Below are 23484 nucleotides of genomic sequence, written 5' to 3' on the forward strand. Positions count from 1 at the left end.
TGCTAACAGTGCTGGGGAGGTGAGAGAAATCAAGGCACCAAGGTCACAGGTCACAGAATGTGGTGATTTGAGTAAACACGTGATTTGAGTAAGCAGAGACTTGTGTATGTTAATTTTTGGTTATTAGAAAGTGTCACTGATAAGGATTAGGAGGTGTGGCCATGTTAGAGGAAGTATGTTGTGGATAGCCCTGGGCTTGTATTTTGATGCTAATTTCACTCCTCAGAGGGGCTGCAAATGAGGGGTTGCCCCTTGTGAACCTTCTCCCCACCTTAACTTAACAAATAAAGGCTTGAGCCAATGACTGGGCAGGAGGAAGTGGGAGGAGCTGAGAGGAAGGGGAGGAGCGACAGGCTAAGAACGAAGAGGCAGCTGAGAGAGAAGCTCCTGGCCTGGAGAAACTGCAAGTTATATGGGATAATATATGGGAAATAGAGCAGTGGAGTGGGAGATCTGCCCAATCTAGGCTTGTAGCTTGCTTTGTTAATTGATTGAGTTGAGCTTTCTTTTATCGGGGAATTGGGTTGGAAACAAAGTAGCAACAGAAGTATGTCACTGGGTGGGGGAGGTGCTTTGAGATTTCAAAAGTGAAAGCCAAGCCCAGTGGCTCACTTTTCCTGCTGCCTGAGGATCTTAACTCTCAGCTACTTCTCCATCACCATGTCTGCCTGGGTGCTGCCATTTTTCTACTATAATAATGGCCTAAATCTCTGAAACTATAAGCAAGCCCCTAATTAAATGTTTCTTTGACAGGAGTGGCCTTGGTCAGGGTGTTTCTTCATAGCAATAGAATTCTAAGTTGTCAGTATACCAAATCTCTGCAGGGCCCTAGAAGACAACTTGATTTTTCAAATGCACAGATGTGGATACGTCAGGAAGCATCTCCATTACTAAACCCCAGACTGGAAGCAGATGGATGAGAGGTGTCTCAGCCCTGCTGAAAGGCACACTAAACTCTGGCAGTCAGAGACAGCAGTCAAGCAGCAACATCTGGGGGTGGTTCAGGCTCAGGTGCAAGGACCAGAGTGGAGCTCTGAGAACCACCGTAACTCACCACACTAGAACACTCAAAGGGGTGTATCAGAACATCTGGTAATAATAGAAAGTAAATTGCTTTTGGCAAGATGGCCATTTTAACTATATTAATCCTGCCAATCCACGAGCATGGAAGATTTTTCCATTTTCTGAGGTCTTCCATTTCCTTCTTCAGAGACTTGAAGTTCTTGTCATACAGATCTTTCACTTGTTTGGTCAGAGTCACACTAAGGTACTTTATATTGTTTGTGGCTATTGTGAAGGGTGTCATTTCCTTAATTTCTTTCTCAGCCTGCTTATCCTTTGAGTATAGGAAGGCTTGATTGATTTGCTTGAGTTGATTTTATAACCTGCCACTTTGCTGAAGTTGTTTATCAGTTGTAGGAGTTCTCTGGTGGAGTTTTTTGGGTCACTTAAGTAGACTATCATATAATCTGCAAATAGTGATAATTTGACTTCTTCCTTTCCAATTTGTATCCCTTTGACCTCCTTATGTTGTCTAATTGCCCTAGCTAGTACCTCAATACTGAAATGATAGGGAGAGAAGGGGCAGCCTTGTCTAGTCCCTGATTTTAGTGGGATTGCTTCAAGTTTCTCTCCATTTAGTTTGATGTCTGGTGGTTCCTCAGAAAACTGGGCACATCACTTCAGAGGACCCTGCTATATCACTCCTAGGCATATACCCAGAGGATTCCTCAGCATGTAATAAGGATACATGCTCAGCCCTATTTATAATAGCCAGAAGCTGGAAAGAACCCAGATGTCCCTCAACGGAGGAATAGATACAAAAAATGTGGTATATATACACAATGGAGTACTATTCAGCCATTAGAAACAATGAATTCATGAAATTCTTAGACAAATGGGTGGAGCTGGAGAACATCATATTAAGTGAGGTAACCCAGTCTCAAAAGATCAATCATGGTATGCACTCACTGATAAGCAGATATTAGCCTAGAAACTTGGAATACCCAAGACATATCAAATGATGTCCAAGAAGAAAGGAGGAATGGCCCCTGGTTCTGGAAAGACTCAGTGCATCAGTATAGGGCAATACCGAACAGGGAAGTGGAAAAGGGTGGATGGGGGAACAGGGTGAGGGAAGAGGGCTTATGGGACTTTCGGGGAGTGGGGAGCCAGGAAAGGGGAAATCATTTGAAATGTAAATAAAAAATATATTGAATTAAAAGAAAAGAAAAAATAGAAAGTAAAGATGTTTTTAGAGTTCTGTTTGGTATTCCAAAGAGACCCGATTTACCAACAGCATGAATCAAGAAAAGTTAGCCAAACTTCAAGCTCAGGTCTGGACAGGGGCAAGGGGACAGCTAACAGGAAGAAGGTGGTGCATAGAACAGCTACTGGTGATGACAAAAAGCTTCAGAGTTCACTAAAGAAACTGACTGTGAGCAATACAGCTGGTATATTAAAGAGGTGAACATGATTAAAGATGATAGAGCAGTTATTATTTCAAACAATCCCGAAGTCCAAGCTTCCCTCTCCACTAACACCTTTGCAATTACTGGTCACTCAGAAGCCAAACCAGTCACAGAAATACCTCCTGGGATATTAAGTCAGCTTGGTGCTGACAGCTTACCGAGCCTTAGAGAGTGAGCAGAACGGTTCCCATGTCAAGCATTGGACAGTAAAGCGCCCAGACCAGAGGACACTGATGAAGAGGATGATGATGTTCCAGATCTTGTAGGAAGTTTTGATGAAGCACTGAAAAATGAAGCTAACTAAACTCCTCTGGGTTTGGGAGCTGGTGTGGATTGGGTTTAACAATCAGCACTGTTGTTCTGAAGTTTTACAGACACGTCACCTGTTACTAGTTCAGTAATATAAATATTCTGTATATTAATGACGCCCTTTGCTCAGCATTTCTCGGTCATTTGATTTTGCATTTTGCACTTCTTCCCAGGATCTGTTCTTTTGGTCAAAATATGAAGTATTGGTACAGTGTGAGGCTGTTTTTGTTTTTTGGGGGGAACTTTTGGTGCATATGTATATGTATGTGTGTGGGTATGTGTGTACACAGAGGATAGCAGATTGGATAACAGTTATATCTATCCTATTCCTTCCTCCAATAGAAATAAAGCAAATCTTTACATTAATAAAAGAAAAAGGAAAGAGTGAAAATTTGAATGTTGGCCTTAAAAAACTGATTCCTTAGAGAGAAGCGGGTACAAAGGAGGAAGGAAGAGAGGAAGATGGAGAGGGAGAGGGAGGGAGAGAAGATGGGGGAGGGGAACATAATGTAACTGATAGGACACATGACCTTGCATCAGCTTCCCTCAGTTCAGAGCCACAGGGAAAGCACGCACCACAGGACAGGCAGCCTCAGAGAGCTCCGTTCTCTGTGATCTTAGGTGATGACATTTTAGAAATGAAACTTGTAAAGACTACGAATTCCACGACCCACCTCCTCAATTTGCAAATGTGTACCGGAAATGAGATGGAGAGGTTGACTCCCAGCAGCACGGCTGTTTATTTCTGCAACCCAGAGATCCAGAGCTCTTTCCCAGCTCCAGAACTACACAGACATGTAGCAAGGCAAAGAAATGCATCCTGGGTCATCGCCATTTAGTTCTGCACATTTTCATGTCATAGAATGCATGTTATGCACATACATAGTCAGCGTTCTTATTAGGGAATAAACATCTGTGTAACCAGGAAGCTAAAGGATGCACCCTGGGATCCTCCCAGCAAGTGCCCTGACCTTCCAGGACAAGCTGTTATCCACCCATCGTTTCTGAATAATCTTACTTATCTTAATAATCAGACCACAAACTTGAGACTCTCTTGACCACAGGGCCAAGGTTTGCCTATAGTTGACCTCCATAGGAATGAATGTTTTCCTGTGGCTTGCCCCTTCTCCACACTGAGAGTTATTTATGTTCTGTTGACAGAGTTCATTCTGTTACCTCTTGTGTGCTTTGCTTTTGTGTGAATGTGACTGTCATATACTCATTAATATTTCTCATTTTTGTGTGTGCATAATTCTCATATTTGTGTATGTACATATGTGTGCACACGTTTAGTTGTATGCACATAGGTATCTTATTTTTTTCAGACATGATATAACTGCACTTGAAAAGTCACAGACTCAACTAGATTTGCTGGCTAGCAGGCTCCAGCAATCCTCCTGCCTCTGGTCCCCCAGAGCTGGGATTACAGGTGTCCACTACCATTCCTGGCTTGTTCTGTGGGTGCTGGGGATCTAGATCCTCATGGTTGCACAGTAAGCACTTTAGTGCATGAGCTATCTCCCTTGCTCCTCTAACTCTCCATGTCAAATGTGGGGTTTGTATCCTGAAAATGTTCACTCTAGTCAGTTACACTCTATGAACGCAGGATCTCAAGGACAGGGACAGGCCATTAAGGTAGGAAGCTGTGCTAGCTGGTCTTGGTTTTCATCTTGACTCCATCTGGAATCAACTAAAACCTAAGCAGCCACACATACCTGTTTAGTATTTTCTTGACTGGATTATTTGAATCAAGAAAAGTCACCCTAGATCTGGGTACATCTTATACACCTACATATAAGGACATAGAGGGAGGAGGCCTTTACCTTTTGGCTGCTTGCCCAGTGTCTAGCCGACAAACTCATCCTTTCTGCTGCTGGCCCATTACTTCAATGGCATCTCTGGAAGTGCACTACAGATTGAAGAGCACTGAGACACCCAGCTAGCTGGACTCAACAACTACGGATTCTTGGCCTTTCCGCTAGGAGACAGCCATTCGGACTCGCTAACCCACAGTCTGTCATTCACTCAATAAATCTCCTTTATAGATACATAGATGGATAGATGGATGGATGGATGGGTGGATGGATAGATATAGATAGGCAGAAAGACAGACAGACATAGGTAAATAGACACAGACAGACACATATATAGATAGATGGACAGAGACAGACAGATGGACAGAGAGGTAGATAGATTGGTAAATAATTAGATAAGTAGGTAGGTAGGTAGGTAGGTAGGTAGATCCATTCTATTGGTTCTCATCCTCTAGAGAACTCTAATAGAGACTCTAAGAAACCTAGTATTACTCTATTAGCAGTATTTCCAAAGATGTTTTTATGGGTCTGTAAGAACAATGGCTTCATTAGATCTACAAACCACAGGGGATCTATCTCAACAATACAGTGCAAGGGTCCTTTTTTTAATAAGTGAAATTTTTTAAAAGTATAGGACTGAGGCAAGAAATAGAAATAAACATATATTTCTTCCAACTAAAGGACACAGTACTGTAAGCACATCACGTGATGACCCTACATCACAGTAGAGCACACGAAGACAGCAGCAGACAAAGCTTCTCTAGAATAGTTGGCGTGGAGTCAGGATTAGGTCACGGAACTCCCACTGGCAAGGCTTTCATCCTTGGATGGAGATCACATTAGGAAACAGTATCTTCTGTGACATTCCTGGGCCTTGTCCTTGATTAAGTCAATAACTTCTCCCCTGTCCTGCATGCACATGTTCCCACCATGCTGTTGCCAGCAACCCTAATTAGCTGCAATGGGCCACAGTGAGGCAAAAGATACAAGGGTAGAAAGGGGATCTGGGGGAAGAAAGGGTTTGTTCAGTGGAAAGAGAGTGAAGAAAATGAAGATAATAGGACAGATGATAGCCATATATGTGTACACACACACACACACACACACACACACACGAAATTATGAGATAATACATTTTTTAAATACTGCGATCATTGGGATATGTGGTAACCACTGCTGTGCTTTCTGATTGGTGGTGCTCAGCCTCTGACTTAATCACAGCCGTTTCAAAGGTGGACAGAGAGGCTAGCACTGATAGAATTTCATCACCATTATTCATATAAGGAACATGTTCTTGCAAGAAAAAAATTAAAGTGTGAAGAGGGCCATCAAGCAGTTGACCATTTTCATAGATTAGTCAGAGACTGACAGGTATGGACCCAGTTTCCAGATCATAATTTATATTTGTAGGCAAAAAATTTTTCTTCTATGTTTTATCCTTTTTGCAATCTTGGGAGCAAATCCTTAACTAGTGCACACTCTGTGGGTTAGATAAACAAAACCCTCAGTGGTCAGTCATAACTGACATCTATCCCCAGGGCCACGTTTGCAGAAGCCTCTCTAACTATCCCTGTGATAAGTCTGTACAGCGTACACAGGCTAAAGCTCACTGAGTTTTAGAACTGATGTGCCTATTCTAACTTCCTAGAGCATCTAACCTATTGAAGGACTCTGCTCTTCACCTAGGAAAGCTCTCCTAATACATTTATGTTGGAAATGCTTAAGACTCACCTGAATGGCGGGGGTGGTGGGGGAAGTAATCACGATATTTTTTCCTTTTTTTTTTCTTTTTTTTCTTTCTTTTTTTGGATTTTTTTGGTTTTTTGGAGACAGGGTTTCTCTGTGTAGCCCTGGCTGTCCTGGAACTCACTCTGTAGACCAGGCTGGCCTCGAACTCAGAAATCCACCTGCCTCTGCCTCCCAGAGTGCTGGGATTACAGGCGTGCGCCACCACCGCCCGGCTGATATATTTTCAATAAAAGGAAAAGGAAGAGAGTCATCAGAGCACTGTGTGGCACCTTACAGAATACCTACTATGTGTCAGGCAGGGTCTAGGCACTGAGAAAATGGACAAGGTTGCTGCCGCCCGGAGGACATCACATAGTAGGGAGCTCACAATAGAGTGAGAAAGAAATCCTCAGACACAAGGACCCTTGAAAGCAACACGGGGCTGAGAAACATGCTCAGAGAAGCCGTGGGCACTCTTCGGATCGGAGACAGGCTGAGCCAAGGGCGTAGCTCAGTGGCATTGCCAGTGCCTGGTACACACAAGGCCCTGAGACTGACCCACAGCTCAGGGCAGGAAACAAACGCTGGACCAGTAGAATGGCTCAGCACTAAAGATTCTTTCAGTCAAGACCTGATGACTTGAGTTTGATCCCCCAGCATCCAGGTAAAGGTGGGAAGAACAAGTTAGTGAACTCCACAAGACGGTTCTCTAGCCTGCACACTTAAGCATGCGTATACAGCATCCCTGGTCATGGACATGGTCAGACAGACAGACCACACACACACACACAATAATTTGTTTACAAGAAGGCCTTTCCAGGAAATTACTGCAGAAGAGAAAAGTTGGAAATTAAGGTGTGACTCATAAATACTGAGTGGGACAAAGCAGAACAGGAATTGAAGAGACCTGCAACAAGACATCAGAGCCTCACTCTGTGAAACGATGTGGAAAAACATGTACAGTTCTACACACACACACACGCACACACACACACACACTGCATTTGTGCCAACTCATCGTGGCAACCTAGGCATTGAGACACTCTCATCAAGACGGAAAGCGAAGCCCCTTCTTTGCCCATCAGACTGCATTCCAGAGAGGCTGTGGCTGCAGCTCAGGCTTAGTACACCAGCTAAGCTCAGCATGGCAACTCACTTGGCGAACTCAAGGGTCAAGGGTCAGCGTGGCATGTGACAGGCTGTCAAGACTCCACTCCTATCTGCCTCAAGCCAAGGAGGGCCCTTGGGTACCGGCTCTCCCTTCTGCGGTTCTCTGGTATAGTGCTAACTCCTTAAAAAAGCAGTGCGTTTCCAAGCAGGCACACAGTAGGAACTTGGTACCTTCGTGAAAATAATCCCCGACTAGTGACAGTAACACTGTCGTCACTGTGCTCATGGAAAGGAGCCAGTTGCTGCAGCCACCCCTAGAAGAGCATCTTGTTTCTCCACCATAACAACGCTAAAACAAATGGGGCCATTTATTTCAATAAGACACTTATTAACACAACACAATCCCCAAATCCAAATCACAAACACCCAGGCCTATCACCCACATTAAAGTTTAAAATAGTCTTGTTTAACGAAGGTTATGCGATGCTGATTGCCTATGAATAATGCACAATTAGAACATATTCTCATTGCCAGGAATTAATGGTTATTTGCTGAGGTATTTTAGTGGAGCCTCAGGCTCCCTGCCCAGGCCCTCCACCCACCCGCTGAGTGACAGGAGGGGTTCTCAGCGGCTCCCCATCCTTTCTCTCAAAGGATGTGTACCTGCTCAGAAAGGTTGTAAGTGCCTGATGGAGGACAGTGAACCTGACCTGTCCCTGTCCCAGGAACTAGCTCAGGTCTATTGCAGTCCCAGGACTGCTGTGATACAAACCACTCTCCTCTGTGATGTGCTGTGATCAATCCTGCAGAGTCTGGAGGCAGATAACTTTCTCATATTTGTATGAAAGAGGGAGGCATGCGCACATCAGAGAAAAGTCTATCACCGGGCTAAGGAACACTGCTCTGTTAGGATCCAGTCAAGTCAGAGAGCTGCTGCACCTCCTCCTGCTGTCTGAACATCATCGGCTGTGGCCTTGTCATGGGCTCAGGTGGGGCATTTCGTTTCTGTGCATTAAATCACCCAGGAAAGCTTTAACTTCCCCAAGATAGGTATGCTGGGGCTTTAAAGTCTGAAGTGAGTGCCTGAGTTTTGAAGGCGAACTCCTCCAGGGCGCTCCTCCGAAAGCCCCTAACCACTCCCCTCACCGTGGTAGATTGTTATTACCCTCTTTGGAAGTAATTCAGACCACTCTCCTTATCTCCCAGGAATCACACATGCTGTTTTAGCTTAAAGAGTCTGGAAGCTGAGCTTCTGTCAAATCCTAAAGAGCTGCTACACCGACTGCAGAGAGAGGGAGCACACAATTAACTCATTTTATTGATTTCCCAACTTCATTCCTTACACCGAGCAAATGGGATCAGATTTCAACAGATTAAGCTTCCATTTCGCAGCCCCATTTATAGCATTAAAATCTCTCCGCCACCTGAGCCTCCTGTTCGCCCGTGGCCCAGCGCTTAAAGCCCTTAGCATGCCTGTGACTGCTTCAGCTGGCTTGCTGTCAACTCCATAAAGTAATACACAATGGCAGTGGGCGGGTGTCGCCACCATTTTTAGATGAGTAAACTGAGGCACAGGCCACCATTTCAAATGGTAAAGTTTAGTTTTCATGTACAAAATGTCAGTGTCATTCATTATTCCGCGCAATGTATGTTGTCTGCAATACAAAGAACACACAAAGTCAAGGATGAGGAAAGCGGTCGATCGGCACCTCGGCTGTGGCCAAGGCTTCAGGTAACAGTGCCCTAGCCGAGGCCTTCCCTTGTTCTCCAGTAATTCCTCACCAGGCTAGACTCGTCCAACTTACTCAGTGAAGGAGAGAGCACTCTAAGTACCCGAGAGAAAGGCAAGTGTATCAACCTAAGTGTTTTATTAATGAGCAACTACAGAATCTATTTCCAGGTACGGGGTATTTTCCCAAAACCTTGGTGCTTGGCAGAGGCATTTCGCATTACCCAAAACAACAAATAATGCTTAAGAAAAGCAAATAGTCATCACCATTTAGCAGTCTAAGCAGTCTAGGCTAATAGGTAGCCAGACCACAGCATATAATTTATGGGCTCAGACCAGGGAGGCAGGAAGAGGAAGATGGTGTAAATCCAGTTAGTGGGGCAGAGGCCCTCATCACAAGTTCAGTGGGGCTTTGACTGACCCCCACCAGAGCCAAATGGACTGTCAGTGCTAAGCCAACTTTGGCTCACACAAATGTGAACTTCCTACCTATTAAGTAAATGAATCTCTTCCTGGAGGAAGGTTTAAAGTGGAGCGGTCAATTTAATAAATGAAAGTCTAAGAAAGCCCGAGAATGGCCTTGTTAAACATCCCTCTCAACAGCAGGACCAAGAGGAACTGCTGTCACTCCAGGGAGGCATCACTACTTTCCTTTCACCTTAAGGTGATGCCCCAGTCCTCACATGTCCCTTATGGTGGGGTATCCCTCCTCAGTGAGCTTCCTTGTGCTGTCAGGATGGAGCTTGGAGGTGCCAGGTAGCTTTTAACTTTTATTTTGTAGTCAATAGCCAGAACCTACACACTCCACAATCAGTCTTTAGAACTGCACTGTCAGCCGGGCGGTGGTGGCACACGCCTGTAATCCCAGCACTCTGGGAGGCAGAGGCAGGCGGATTTCTGAGTTCGAGGCCAGCCTGGTCTACAGAGTGAGTTCCAGGACAGCCAGGACTATACAGAGAAACCCTGTCTTGAAAAAAACCAAATCCAAAAAACAAAAAACAAAGAACTGCACTGTCACCAAATGAACGCATGGGGGGCAGGACACTCATTTCCCAATCAAAAAAAGAAAGCTCAAACGCAGCTTAGAAGTAGTTGTGCCAATAAAGAACACTTGGTTGAATTACTAAACTGGAATAATTCACTTGTATAGCAAGTGAGCTTTTCGCTTTAACTCAAAAAAGTAATTGGCTACATTTAGGTCGCCAATGTGTCAAGTGCTCAGTCAACACATTGGGAGACAAGACAAACCCTGGTCTCAAGAGATTTAACCTTGCTTGAGTCAAGACAGCTGTTTCCAAAGTGTGGTCCAGGCCAGCAGCAGCAGCATCAGCTGAGCATGTTCTCTGGTCCCACCTGAGACTCACTCGGTAACACGTCTGGAACTGAAGAATGTTTGTTGACCAAACCCTCTATTAACATGGAGATGCCTAAGGAAAACCAAGGTTCCAAAAGCAAGGCATACAAAATCAGCATAAGGGAGAGAGAGGGCACCTGACGTTCTCTAGCTGTGAACACATTCTACGTACAAGCTACACGTGCAAGCTCAATGACACCCTCACCCTGCTGCCACACTCAATGCCATTAGGTACCAGCAACTGTCATTTTGCTGAGAGAGAAACCTCAGTCCTATGCTCTGACTGGTAATCGCTGAACACTTTCCTGTGTATTTAGTAGTTCATTTCAAAATTTTCTTCCTTATTTTTTAAGGAGGAGTATGGGTCAAGACTAAGTATGTTCTGTTTGTCCCACTTAGTTGAGTGGCCAGGCAGTGGTGGCGCACGCCTTTAATCCCTGCACTTAGGAGGCAGAGGCAGGCAGATTTCTGAGTTCAAAGTCAGCCTGGTCTACAGAGTGAGTTCCAGGACAACCAGGGTTACACAGAGAAACCCTGTCTTGAAAAACAAACAAACAAAAACAAAACAAAACAAAAAAACAAAAAACAAAGAAAAGAAAAGAATATGACCAAGGTTGTATAAAAGCAGAGGATTGCAATGAATTTCTACAAACACTCTCTAGAGAAGAAACATCAAAATCACATTTTAAAAATGACATAGTCTTGAATCTGAACTCTGAACTTATTTCCTCAGTCTTTCCATAAAGATGCATCAAGGGCACAGCAGTTCCCCTGTAGCTTTGTAAAGCCTGTCTCCCTCAGCCTGGGACAGCTCCTCTAGCCACGCAACCAGGCCAGAGAGAACCCTTTCTGACCTCTAAGCATAAGAAATCAGTTCCAGAAGACATCTGCTATGAAATCTTTTAAGTTTGGATTATGTGATTCTGTATATCTTATCTCCCCAGGAGTCTGACTTTCTCTCTAGACCAGAACCCATCATATAAAATGGAAGAATAAGCTCTTTAAGTGTTCTGTAAAGCCCAAGGGGGGAAGTGTACGTTCAGGACATTCTATTGACAGGACTTGTACTACCCACCAGAGTGGGAAAGAAAGAGAGAAAAGAAAGAGGCAGAACAGCTTCCCAGCGTTTGCTCCTAATGGAAATGACATGCTTGCTAAAAACAGTCCTTTCTCTCTAGGAGCCCTCCCAGGCTTAGGTCTGAGCCCACACAATGGCTCTTGGCTTATATAATATCACCAGCATGTGGCACCTCATGCCTTGGCCAAGGGGCTCTTCGCCCTACATGAACAAGAAGCACTTACTGCACAATGGAAATAAAGCTTAATGTGGAACACTAATCTCCTCCCCCAGACCACTTGAACTGCCAGATCTCGTGTGGAAGTGAAAGAAAGACTAATGGGTTTAAGTGCATGGCAGCCATACATTTCTGCGTGCCTAATGAAAACGGCCCTTTCATTACTGCCTCAGCCTCTTCCCCTCACTGCAATCGAGAAAACGTTTGTTAAATGATGACAACTCAATAGAATACAACTTAAAAAAAAAAAACAAAAAACCCTCAGACCAGACCAGCTTCAGTCCCAACTCTCTAAGTTTGTTCCAGGTGGTCCTGGTTTAACCCTAAAAGGCCTAGGTCATCCAAATAGGGACACTCGATGAACAGCAGAGCCTACAGGACGGGGGTAAAAAAGCTATCTGCCACAAAGACATGTTTCCAACCTGAACGTGTGGAAAGTGTCAGGGAAGGACTCCTACAGATTTTAATAATTTTAAATACATATCTTTCTATACACCTAACCAAGAGCCAAGGCTGGAGCTCATGTGAATGCCAGGTTTGCAAACCACCCTGGAGGGCTTGCTAACATAGTGCCACTTTTCATTCCTGGTCAGACCCATGAATTTCATTTCTTCTTTTAAAAAATTTTGTTAATTACTTTTACATGTATGAGTGTTTCCTGCATGCATATATATATGTGTGTGTGTGTGTGTGTGTGTGTGTGTGTGTGTGTGTGTGTAACATGTGTATGCCTGATGCCCTTGGAGGCCAACAAAGGGTGTTAGACCTCTTGGAACTGGAGTTAATGGGAGCGGTAAGTCACCATGTGAGTAACTAGGAAATGAACCTGGGTTCTCTGCAAGAGCAACTAGAAATGTTGGGTGAGATGTAAAAATAATTGGGCACCAGATGTAAATATGCTTCTATTTGATGATGTAATTGTCATCGCAGAGGCTTTCTGCTGAATAAGTTCACCATTTCTAGGCTCTTTGTTTTCTTGTTTTGTTTTTGTTTTTGTTTTTTACTCCGGCTGGATGGTCAACCAGCTGTTCTGGCCCAAACTCCTCTCCAAGCAGACTGATTCAATCCTGCTTCTCTCAGCTTTTGACTGAATTGCTCTGTCTGGTGTCATGTTAACTCTGGCAATATGTTCTCATCTTCTGGGTTCTTCTCATTCTCTGGCTTGTTCTGTTTTCACCCACAACCTGTCTGTAAAACTGTTCCAGTAAAACTGCCTCCCTTTCCCATGAGAGTTGAGTATATCGTGTCTGACACATTCTGTCAAATCTTTCTCTGATTCATCACTTTTTCTGCTACTCAATTAGACATCACTTTCAAAAATATATGATTCCTTCTACAAACTAACTTTACCTTCATTGTTAGGGATTAAAGATGTGTACTAAGGGTGTGTCTGTATTCCAGCCAGATCACACTAATCTGGGTGTGTCTAGATTCTGGCGAGATCGTATCTTTGGATAAGATCCCTAGCCAGAACGGCCATGTTGCTGAATTAAAATTCCTCTACAAGCAAAAAATGTTATGTACCAATGAGCCATCTCTCTTGTCCCAGAGCCTGTATTTCTTACAAGCGCAGGAGCTGCTGTTGTTGATCACCATAGATCCTATGAGGGGCAGGATGCGCCTCTGGTGTAGCCCGTCCACTATGCCACTCAAAGAACAGGAGGTGGCTATTGGCCTTCCTGGAAAGACTAAGCCTCTCTTCACCTTTTCTTCACCTGCAAATCTATGCCTGGAGGACTCAGTGGCTGGATTCCTAGGAGTGTTTATCTAATTTTAGCATGCAATATTGTCTTCTGGAAGGCTCTTTGTACCTGAGTCCTGGCTTCCTCCCCACATCCTGCAGGCCTTGGTAGGCCCTGGAGTCTGGACTTCTGACCAGTTCTCCCATGATGCCAGTTCTGCTATCTGGCAGACGTTGTGAGCAGCTCTGTCCTACAGCATGCGAGGGTCCTCCTCACCACTGATACAGATGCCCTTTGGGCTGTATTCATAACAATTCTGAACAGAAGAATGGGTGGCAGTGACCCTACAAACTTTCTGTCTTTCAGCTTAATTACTTTAAATTCTCCATTTTCTCTCCATGCTTATTATAACAACAGTTGCATTCCATCTCCCTAAACTTTTTGTCTTTGGATTTTGAGACTTCTGTCACTGCAGACAGTTTGATGATCCAACTAGTATGTACAGCAGGGTCACAGGGAAATTCAATGGGAGGTACAGTCTCTGAAGCTGAGGCATCTGGCTATCCGTGACTTGCCCAAAGTCTCAGGAGCCAGTGAGCAGCAAAGATTCTCTTCCTGACCTCCACTTACAGAACTTGTGTGGCTCCTTTTCTGCTCTAAGAGAGCGTGTAATAAAGAAAATCTGCAGCAGTCAAGCCAGACTTCAGAAGGCAGCCCATCCTTTTAAAGTGGTTCACCCAGGCATTTGTTAACAACTTATTGGGAGGAAAAAGGACTGGAAGGGATTCTGCCAATAAAAACAATGCCTTTGGCTTGCTTTGGGTACATTCTAATAGGAGAAATATCTATTGTTTTTCAAATTTCTAGTACAATATATTTTGATCATATTCTTTCTCCTACTCCTAGATCCTCCAAATCCACACAATTCACATTCTTTCTCTCCATAAATACGTAAATATAAAAACAAGAAAACAAAGAAAAAAAAAGATGACAACAAGAAAACTTCCAAAACATAACAAAACCATGAACAAAATTAAACCAATATTTAATTAAATTAAACCAAGTCAACTTCTCCTGAGCATCAGGCCTGTCCTAGAGTGTGGTTGATAGACTCAGTGTGGTTCTATAGGAGAAAATTGGTTTCCCCTGTTCCAGTAGGAATCAACTGTAAACAGCTTCCTGGTTAGAGGTGCGACTTTGTACCCACTTCCCATTGTCCAATGCTGGAGATTTTGTCTGACTTGAATTTGTGCAGGCCATTGTGTGTATATTGTTAATGTGTGCATCAGCACTGTTGTGACTCTAAGAGTCACTGTTGTGACTTCCTCCTCAGAGCCTGGTTGGAGACTGGCTCTTACTATCTTCCCACCTCTTCTTCTGCATAGATGTCCAAGCCTTTAAGGGGTCTCATAAGGCTTGAGACCCATTTAGAGCTAAATTGTCCAGTTGTGGTCTCTGTGTTAATTAGCATCTTCTGCAAGAAGCAACTTCTCTGAGAAGGCTGAGTAGTGCATTGATCTATGGATATAGCAGGATTCAGGAGTCATTTTGTTGCTATGTGAGAGGGACAACTAACACCAAAGGCCTTTGAAGGTTGTCATTATGGAAACCTATGATTGTAGAAGCTTCCTAAAATGTATAAGAGGAATTCAAATGGAGTTACTACATAGTCAGGGAGATGAAGCCCCAACTAGACATTACATGATACCAAGTAAAACCATCAGTACCAGGAATTATACTTGTCGAGTTGTTTACCAGAGCTGCCCCCTTATACACCCCAAACACCACAGGTTCTTGGTTACTTTCCACAGCTGGATAGTAAAGCCCTATCTCTAAAGACAACACTTAACTCATCAAACATGGAGAAACTGAACTGGTATCAAACTAGAAGTTTTATCCTTACTGACTAGAGGCCATAGGGCTGGAAGGTATTATATCCAATGCCAGACAAGGAAGCAATCATCAATCTCACCCAGCTACCACCCTGTGACCTACAACAGTGACAGGCCTGTGAGACAGCCTGGAGCAAGAGTGGCACACATGCTTTGGGAGCAACCAACCAACCACTTGTTGAAATCAAATTTAAGATCCATTCCATGAGATGAACCCCTCACCTAACCTGACTCTGTTAATGAGGCCAATAGCCTGAGACTCTGGGCCATAGGAGATCTGCTGCTACTATTCTGCTAAAAAGTACACATACTTTTAAATGACATAACAGACTAGCCACTTTGCCCACAACAGCCAACAAAAGGAGCAAGAGAAGAGTAACCCACCTTATACATGCAATGTTGAAATCCCCAATGATCTCTTTAAAATACTTATCTTCCAGCCCACAGGGCATTGAAAGAGATATTAAACAAGAAAGCATCATTTATTTTCAAAAATTCTTAAATGTCTAAGCAAACCTCTCCAATACTTAGGATATAGACGAGAGTGAAAAGCGTTCTCTAACTGTACTTCCCATGCTAATTCCAGAGTCTGAGCAGAGTAGGAGGAATTGTCAGTCTCGTGACCTTTGCAAACAGCGGTCTTCAGGTCATGCCCTCCCACACCTGTTCTGAAGCCCCTGCCTAGCTCAGCGAAGGCAGAGAATGAAAGCGGTGCTGGCAAGAAGTCAGTAGCTCAAGTTTCAGGATCACATCCGTCCATGTTGCCAGGGCCCACAGAACATCACATGAGATGCCAAGGGGAGCAATCCCAAGGAAACACCTGGCAGATGGAGCACTCACCACACCCAGTGCTCCCCGCTTGACCCCTCTGCACTCAGTGTGATACGGGAAAAGGGTGAGCCTTGGGGAGGATATCCCAACCCTCTGAGGTCCAGCATATTCTCCTCTAAGTACATGTGTAGCCTTACACGGGTCTGTCACGTGAGAGTCTCAGTTCCACCAAACCAAGAATGAACATCTCTGCTTGGCCAGAGGCTGGAGGATAAGTCTACCCAGTGAGGAGCTGCCTGCAGGCTAGGGAAGACCATCCCTTCTAATTCATGCCTCTAGGCCAGTCCTCCTTCAAAAGAACATGGACACGTATGTGACTTTCCAATTAGCTGGAAGATAGTAACCGCTGACCCCACTCTGTCAGGACACCTTTAGATGTCCACCAAGCTCCACCAGCCTTCGCCGCTGAGTTATCAGGTCAAGCCCAGGTCTGCTGCCAACTCCCCACACTCTCTCTCCTCTGGGCCTTTCGCACACACCACTCCCCATAGTTGAGATGCCTTCCTCTCTCCTCCCTGCTTTTCAAATTCCTCCAGAACTAGTCTGGATCCTTCCTCTAAAATCCTTCTGGTCTTTCTGGCCTGAGAGTCTTTCTCTTTATTTATCCTTTAAGTGCCTTCATGGAGCCATTCTGAGCTCCCTGGGGTACTGCCAGCCACCACCATGAATCCCCAATATGTACCCAGCATACCTAAAGGGCTGGGGTTTCAATTTGGACATCGGTTCCCCTTCCAGACTGCACTAGATTCTGGACTTCATCTCCAGCATCCAGTTCCCACATGGATATAATAAACATGGTTAAAATACATGCATTCATCTCTACAGAGAAAGATAATGTGATTATAGCATCACCTTTTAAAATAAAATTGCAATGTAGGTGCATCTCTAAATGCAGTGTGTGAGAATCAGGCTGATCTAAAAGATACAAGGGGTTGTTAGATAAGATTCACCTAGGACGTCAAATATCAGGTTTCCATGCAGTTGAAATAGGGCCCAGTCTTGAATCAGCTCAGACTCAATTCAGTTCAGCACATATTTCCTGAGCATTATAGCACCAACTGAAGGCACTACTGAGAGTCCTGTAGGAGAGGTTTGCCGTGTGCATTCCGCAACCTCAGGGTTCAGTAATCAAACAATACTCACTCGAAGTCACAAGGACAAAACAAAGACCCTGTGGCTCCCTACACATATACAGATGTTCCCTTCACTAGCACAAAGATCCTGTGGCTCCCTACACATATACAGATGTTCCCTTCACTAACACTCTGGGGTCCAGCACAGTGATGTCCCCAGGAAATGAGCCTTGCTTTCAGCAGTCTCAAAAGATAGCTATAGACGCCCAGGACCCTTGTAACCACCAATGATCACTTTTCATCACAACATGTCGCGTCTTCACTGTTGACTAAAATACTTGAAACAGAAGTCACCTTTACTTTGTTTTACCTACTTCCAAGATTCAAACTGCCTGTGAAAGTGCATGGGCCTGGGAGTGAAGCCTGAGCCCTGAGCTGAACCCCAAAGTGGCTACAGAGCCACCTAAGTTACTGCAAGCACACAGTTCACTCTCACCAAGCTCTCACCCCATGCACAAAGCATGGTAACGTGAGATCTAAGCCCAAAAGACAGAAACTGCCGGAGCAATGAGCACAGAGGCTACATCCATCAGCAGGTGTCACCAAAGAATCTTTGCCCCATCCTATGAAATCATCTCCAAAGAAGGAACGTGGGTGGCTCCTTCTTGATGCCACTCAACTAGAAACACAGCCCTGAAGTGCAAATCAAAATTGTGAGGCAGAATCACAGTAGAATATCTAACCCTGAACAGTGGCCAACAGTGGCTGTCACCGTGGAAATGAAGAAACCAGAACCCTCAAACACAGCCAAATGTTAAATGCAGTGGAAGCTTTGGAAAACCGAAGCCACTGAACACAGGGCTGTAGGACCTGGGAAATCTGCTCTTAAGTGTATATGCAAGATATGAAAGCAGGTACTCGAGGACTTTTCCATGATGTAAACATGGGGGAAAATTCGTGATACCAGAAGATGGAAACAACCCAAATGCCAATCGGCTAAGGAATGGATAAACAAAGTATGGTCCAGCCAGCATAGAGCGATCGTCATCCCATGAGCTTATCAAAAAGAATATTGCTCTCCTGTACATTGCAATGCGAATGAAGCTTTAAAATGTGATAAATGATCGGGCAGTGGTGGCGCATGCCTATAATCCCAGCACTTGGGAGGCAGAGGCAGGCGGATTTCTGAGTTCGAGGCCAGCCTGATCTACAGAGTGAGTTCCAGGACAGCCAGGGCTATACAGAGAAATCCTGTCTCGAAAAAACCAAATCCAACCCCCCCCCCCAAAAAAAAGGTGATAAATGAAAGAAGCTAGGAAAACAAAATCTCTTAATATAAACTATCTTTGGGACAAACCATAAAGACTGCAGATTAGCAGCAGTAGCCAAGGGTTAGCAAGAGGAATGGATATTAGAGGAAGTGTCACAGATGTTGCACATGTGGAATCCCAGGGAACTGAACATTTTTAAACAATGTCACTTAGACTTTTTTAAAATTACGGTTCTACAAGATAAAGTTATTTGTGCTTTGAAAGCAGTGTGTAAAGTACTATTGGGGACACATTCTTCGGGTGACCACCAGAACCCTGTCTGCATGGGCATCAGGCTTGCATGATACAGGCACCATTCTCCTGTCTGGCAGCCTTATGGAGTATCCGAATCAAATAATTGTTGTGTGCACATAACTCAGAGATGCATACAATCTATAGACTAGGGAACCCCCTGCAAAGTTCAGTCATTTCTATAACTGCTAATAGTATCACCTAAGAACTATGTCTATTTAAAGACCATTTCTACCACAGCATGCTATTTTCAATTTTGTTCTGCTTAAGAAATTTGACTGACTAAATCTCATATAAAAATTTATAAAAAGTCATATGATTAGCACAAAATGTCCCTGTGCCTTGTGTACAGCCACCATGGAGTGTACCCCTGGTAATGGTAGGTTTTGATAGATTCTAACAATGGAAAGTTTTGTTCTCAGAGCTTTGTGGAGTTTATTTTCAAATCTTAAGATTCTTGTTCAAGCATTTTCCAAGACTTGATGCTAAAATGTTTTCATCAGAATGCAGAAAATGTGGTTTCAATTGAGCAGACACTCATTCCCAAGTGTACAATAAGGACATCTTTTCCCTGTGCATGTAGCTGCATCAGCTTCCTCAGGCCACAGGGAAGTGGAATCTCCATTATCAACACCATCATTCTGTTCTTTATGTTAAAAAATTGCAGACAAAATCTGTGGGTCAGCGTTCCAGCCAGCTGCCAGTGGGGCAAAAACAACACACAGAGAGCTACAGTGTGTTTACCCTGCATCACCGTCGGGTGCTGGGCTTTAGAGAAGCACTGAGACACTGGCTCAGGGCTGGAAAAATGCAGTCTAAGATGTGGGAAGCCAAAGTTGGGGTTCCCAAGCTCCTGGGCATCCATTCGCCACTGGGAAACTGCACAGAGGACTCAGGAGCAATTTGGGGGTTGTCCACGGGCCTACAAGGAGGCCCAGACCAGAGGCTCCCAAACTCCCAGACATCCCTTCACTGCTGGGTCACATGGAGTTGGGAATGAGTTGGGGGCCTGCAAGCTGATGACAATGAGAAGGCCAGTTTGGGGAAGTGGAAACTTTGCCTTAGCTCATTGAGGAAGGTCCTTAACTTAGCAGAGGTTTTCTAGAAGTACAGAGAGGCCTTCTATGGGAGACTTAGGGTGTGGCCCTGTAGGCGAAGACCTTCTTCATGCTCTCCACAGCACAGTTTGATGGAAGAGACATCCATGTTTATCCATACTATTTATTGACCGTTCCTCATGGGAAATGGATGTAAACCAACTCTTTCCTTGGGGTGAACCAGAATTTAAATACTTTTTGCAAGGAGGAATGTCCAGAAAGGAACGCTTATTGGCTAAATCTTCAGGGCCTCTAGATACCTCATTAGCATGGAGAACTCTGTTCTGGGGCTACATGACCACAGGTCAGATTTTCTTATGTGGGAAGTGTGGCATGTGTTCCAAACCTGGAATCTAGTGGGGAGCAGGGATCCACCTACCATCTCGGGTGGGTGCCTGGGCACTGGGGCCACTTAACTGTACCAAGTTTCATGGCATGGTCTACTGTCCCACAAAAGTCTGAATGTTTTCAAGCGAATACCCAAGAGAAATTCCTTTTAAAGAATATGACGACAACTGTAGGACTACTAAGGGTTTAGGAACCAGGCAGAAAGGTAAGTGTGTAAACTGAAGGAAGGGAGTCTTGTGTGATATTGTTAGACCTACGAGTAAAGCACCAGACTTTCACCAGGGGGTCCTACCCATGACCTATCCTGCTTGCTCTGAGCACATTTCTCACTGTCTGGTCTGGTCATTTGGAAGCAGATATGCTTTTTTGGGGGGGTAAATGTTGAGGTTATCTCCAGAACGTTGACAGGTCCTCAGGATACACCCCATGCAGACTGTGGCAGTACTCACGACAGACATGACCTGGAACCAACCCAAGAGTACACAAGATGAACCAATGAGAAGACATGACTTATGACACAGGGTGCACATAATCAAAAAGAAAGGCTATTGCTTTCAACAATATGGATGACATATGTTAAATGAAAGAAGCCAAGCATAGGAAGACTAATACTGCATGACTCCTAAAAACATTGATCTCATAGGAAGTCGAAAGAACAGAGCAATTCCTTTGGGAGTCGGTGAGGGGCTGGCTAATGGAGACAAAGTTAGCTAGCAAGTGTAAGTTCCGTGTTGAATGCACCGTAAAGAGTGATTCTAGGTTAAGTGTTGTAATTTCAATATAGCTGTGAGAGAGCCTTATGTGGTCTCACTACGGAGTTACTCTACACTAGGTACAAATATGCTAAATATGATGATTTAGTTATTTTGTAATACATAAAGTATCACAGTATAACCCCATAAACAGGAACTAAACCACGGAACACCTGTACCAGCTTGGTCAGTCCCAGCTTTCTCTTTTGCTAAGGCTGCAGGGACATCCCATAGGACACATCCATATTGATCTCATCCCTGTGGCCATGCAGGTCTGGCTCATGCCCTGGAAACTCCCAGCAGTAGTCTGTGTGGAGCCAGAAGGGGCACAAACCAACTTTTCAGCTTCAGCTTCCCTTTCTTAAAGGCACTATGCGACACACTCTCACCCTATTCACTGCACAGAACCTCTGGTCACAAGCACTGCCTCAAGGTGAGTGGAAACACCTGTAGTGCTGGCTGCTCACTTAGGTCCTGGACTCCAAACATTCAGTTATTTAACCTTCCAAACAAGCTCATCATTTGATCCAGCAAATTCATCAGATTCTAGATAGGAGCCAAGAGGAGCTGGAAGCAAGGATGAAGACAGACAGACAGACTGCTATAGCAGCACAGTTCATGGCGACTGGAAGGTGGAAACAGCCCACAGGTTGACTAAATAGTGGTCCAGCCATACAACTATTATTCAGCCTTAAAGATGGACCAGCAATTAAGAACACTTGTTAATTGTACTTGTAAAAAACCCAGGTTCAGTTTTCAGCACCCATGTGGTGACTTACAACCATCCATAAGCCCAGTTCCAGGGGATCTTAGTGCCCTCTTCTGACCATTGTGGCCACCAGACATGCATACAATGCACTACATGCGGGCAAAACACACATATACAGATACCTCTTTCAGAAACTATTTGTAAAAGATGAAAAGTCTGACCTGTGTCACTATATGAATAAATCTTCTGAGCTTTATGACATATGAAACAAACCAGATATGAAGGGACAAATGCCCTACGACCCGCACTCAGACGAAGACCCTGGACCTGGCGAACATTAGTCACAGTGATTTCCATGGCTAGGGTGGGGGGACTGAAGTGTGCACCAGGCAGACTTTCTCCTAGGGTTGACAGACAAGATTTGGGTCTGAGTGAATGGCAATGACTGCACGGCATCCTGAGTGTACTTCACGTCACTCAGCTATGAACTTAGAAAGGAGTAGAGGACAAGGTGGGACATTGTGTCAAAACAAATACTCATGGGGGAGGGGCTGGATTACAAGGAAACATCATAATTCTATGAATCCCCTTGCCAAACCATACAGTATCTGAGCACCAGAGACAACAGTGAAGGGACCAGCCTCATCCTGCCCTCACATGGCCCATACACTACTGAAGCCCCCCCTGACCATCACTGCCTGGTTTTCACTGAGGCACAGGCTACAGTGGTGAGATGTAGGCTCAGAGCATCTGGATGCAGCACCATCCAAGATGTCCCAAGTGAATCCAACTGCCACCCTGAGTAAAAGCTGTTGACAAGAGCGCTCACACATTCCTGCTCTCAATTCAGATGTGGTCCAAGCTCAGCACACTCCCCAGTGGGCAGCAGTCATGCATGAATCATCTAAAGATGCTCAAATGAGTGTGCACAACACATTCTCCAAGCCCCAAATGCATTTCCACACCATCTCACAGCACCCATGGGAGTGGGGATCGTGTAATGCAGAAAGCTCAAACTAGTTGGGTCAGAGTCCCAGACCTAAAGATTCTCTGGTTCTGTGGCCTCTCTGGACTTCACAGAGTTCTGAAGCTCATTGGGTTGACTTAGAAAGTGTTTGGGGGCAGTTCTTACTATGTGTAATAAACTTAGCTGTTATATCATCAACTATTCCATCTTCTAAAGACCTAAGGGCTGGGGCTGGAGTGTTGGCTCAGTGGTTAAGAGCACTGATTATTCTTCTAGATGTCCTGAGTTCAATTCCCAGCAACCACATGGTAACTCACAACCATCTGTAATGGGGATCCGATGACCTCTTCTGGTGTGTCTGAAGACAGCTACAGTGGACGCATATAAATAAAATAATTTAAAAAAAAAGACCTAAGGAGGCAGGAAATGGGGGAGGAGCACCAATTGCCTTCACTTAGCAAACTGGGGTAAAGAACACAAATAATTCAAGTTATTTGGCTCCTTTGACTCCACTGCTCTCCCCAGCCACAGCCTAGAACCTTCAACAATCTAAAAGCATTTGATGAAAACTTAAAGAGTTTCTCATTGGCTACCTACTTTGTAACAGACACTGGCTACCACCTTTTCTGATGTCTATAGGTAACATGATCTCAAAGTCTCCAAACCTGGCACCTGGTCTGGAATTCTAGCACCAGATTCAGAAGTCTCTTCATTGGATTTCATTAACTAATCTTTATAGACCAAGAACTCTTCACCTTGGG

The 23484-nt window shown here is 44.5% G+C and overlaps 1 protein-coding gene and 1 pseudogene across 1 annotated transcript in view; one reads left to right on the plus strand and one right to left on the minus strand.

Annotated features, from left to right (window-relative positions):
* Myo5b (myosin VB) overlaps positions 1–23484 on the minus strand; it is a 313010-nt gene that overhangs the window by 224799 nt on the left and 64727 nt on the right. The window lies entirely within an intron of this gene.
* Positions 2301–2737, plus strand: LOC127663936 (transcription factor BTF3 homolog 4-like; annotated as a pseudogene).

The sequence above is a fragment of the Apodemus sylvaticus genome, chromosome 13 (assembly GCF_947179515.1).
Source record: "Apodemus sylvaticus chromosome 13, mApoSyl1.1, whole genome shotgun sequence".
Lineage (NCBI taxonomy): Eukaryota > Metazoa > Chordata > Mammalia > Rodentia > Muridae > Apodemus > Apodemus sylvaticus.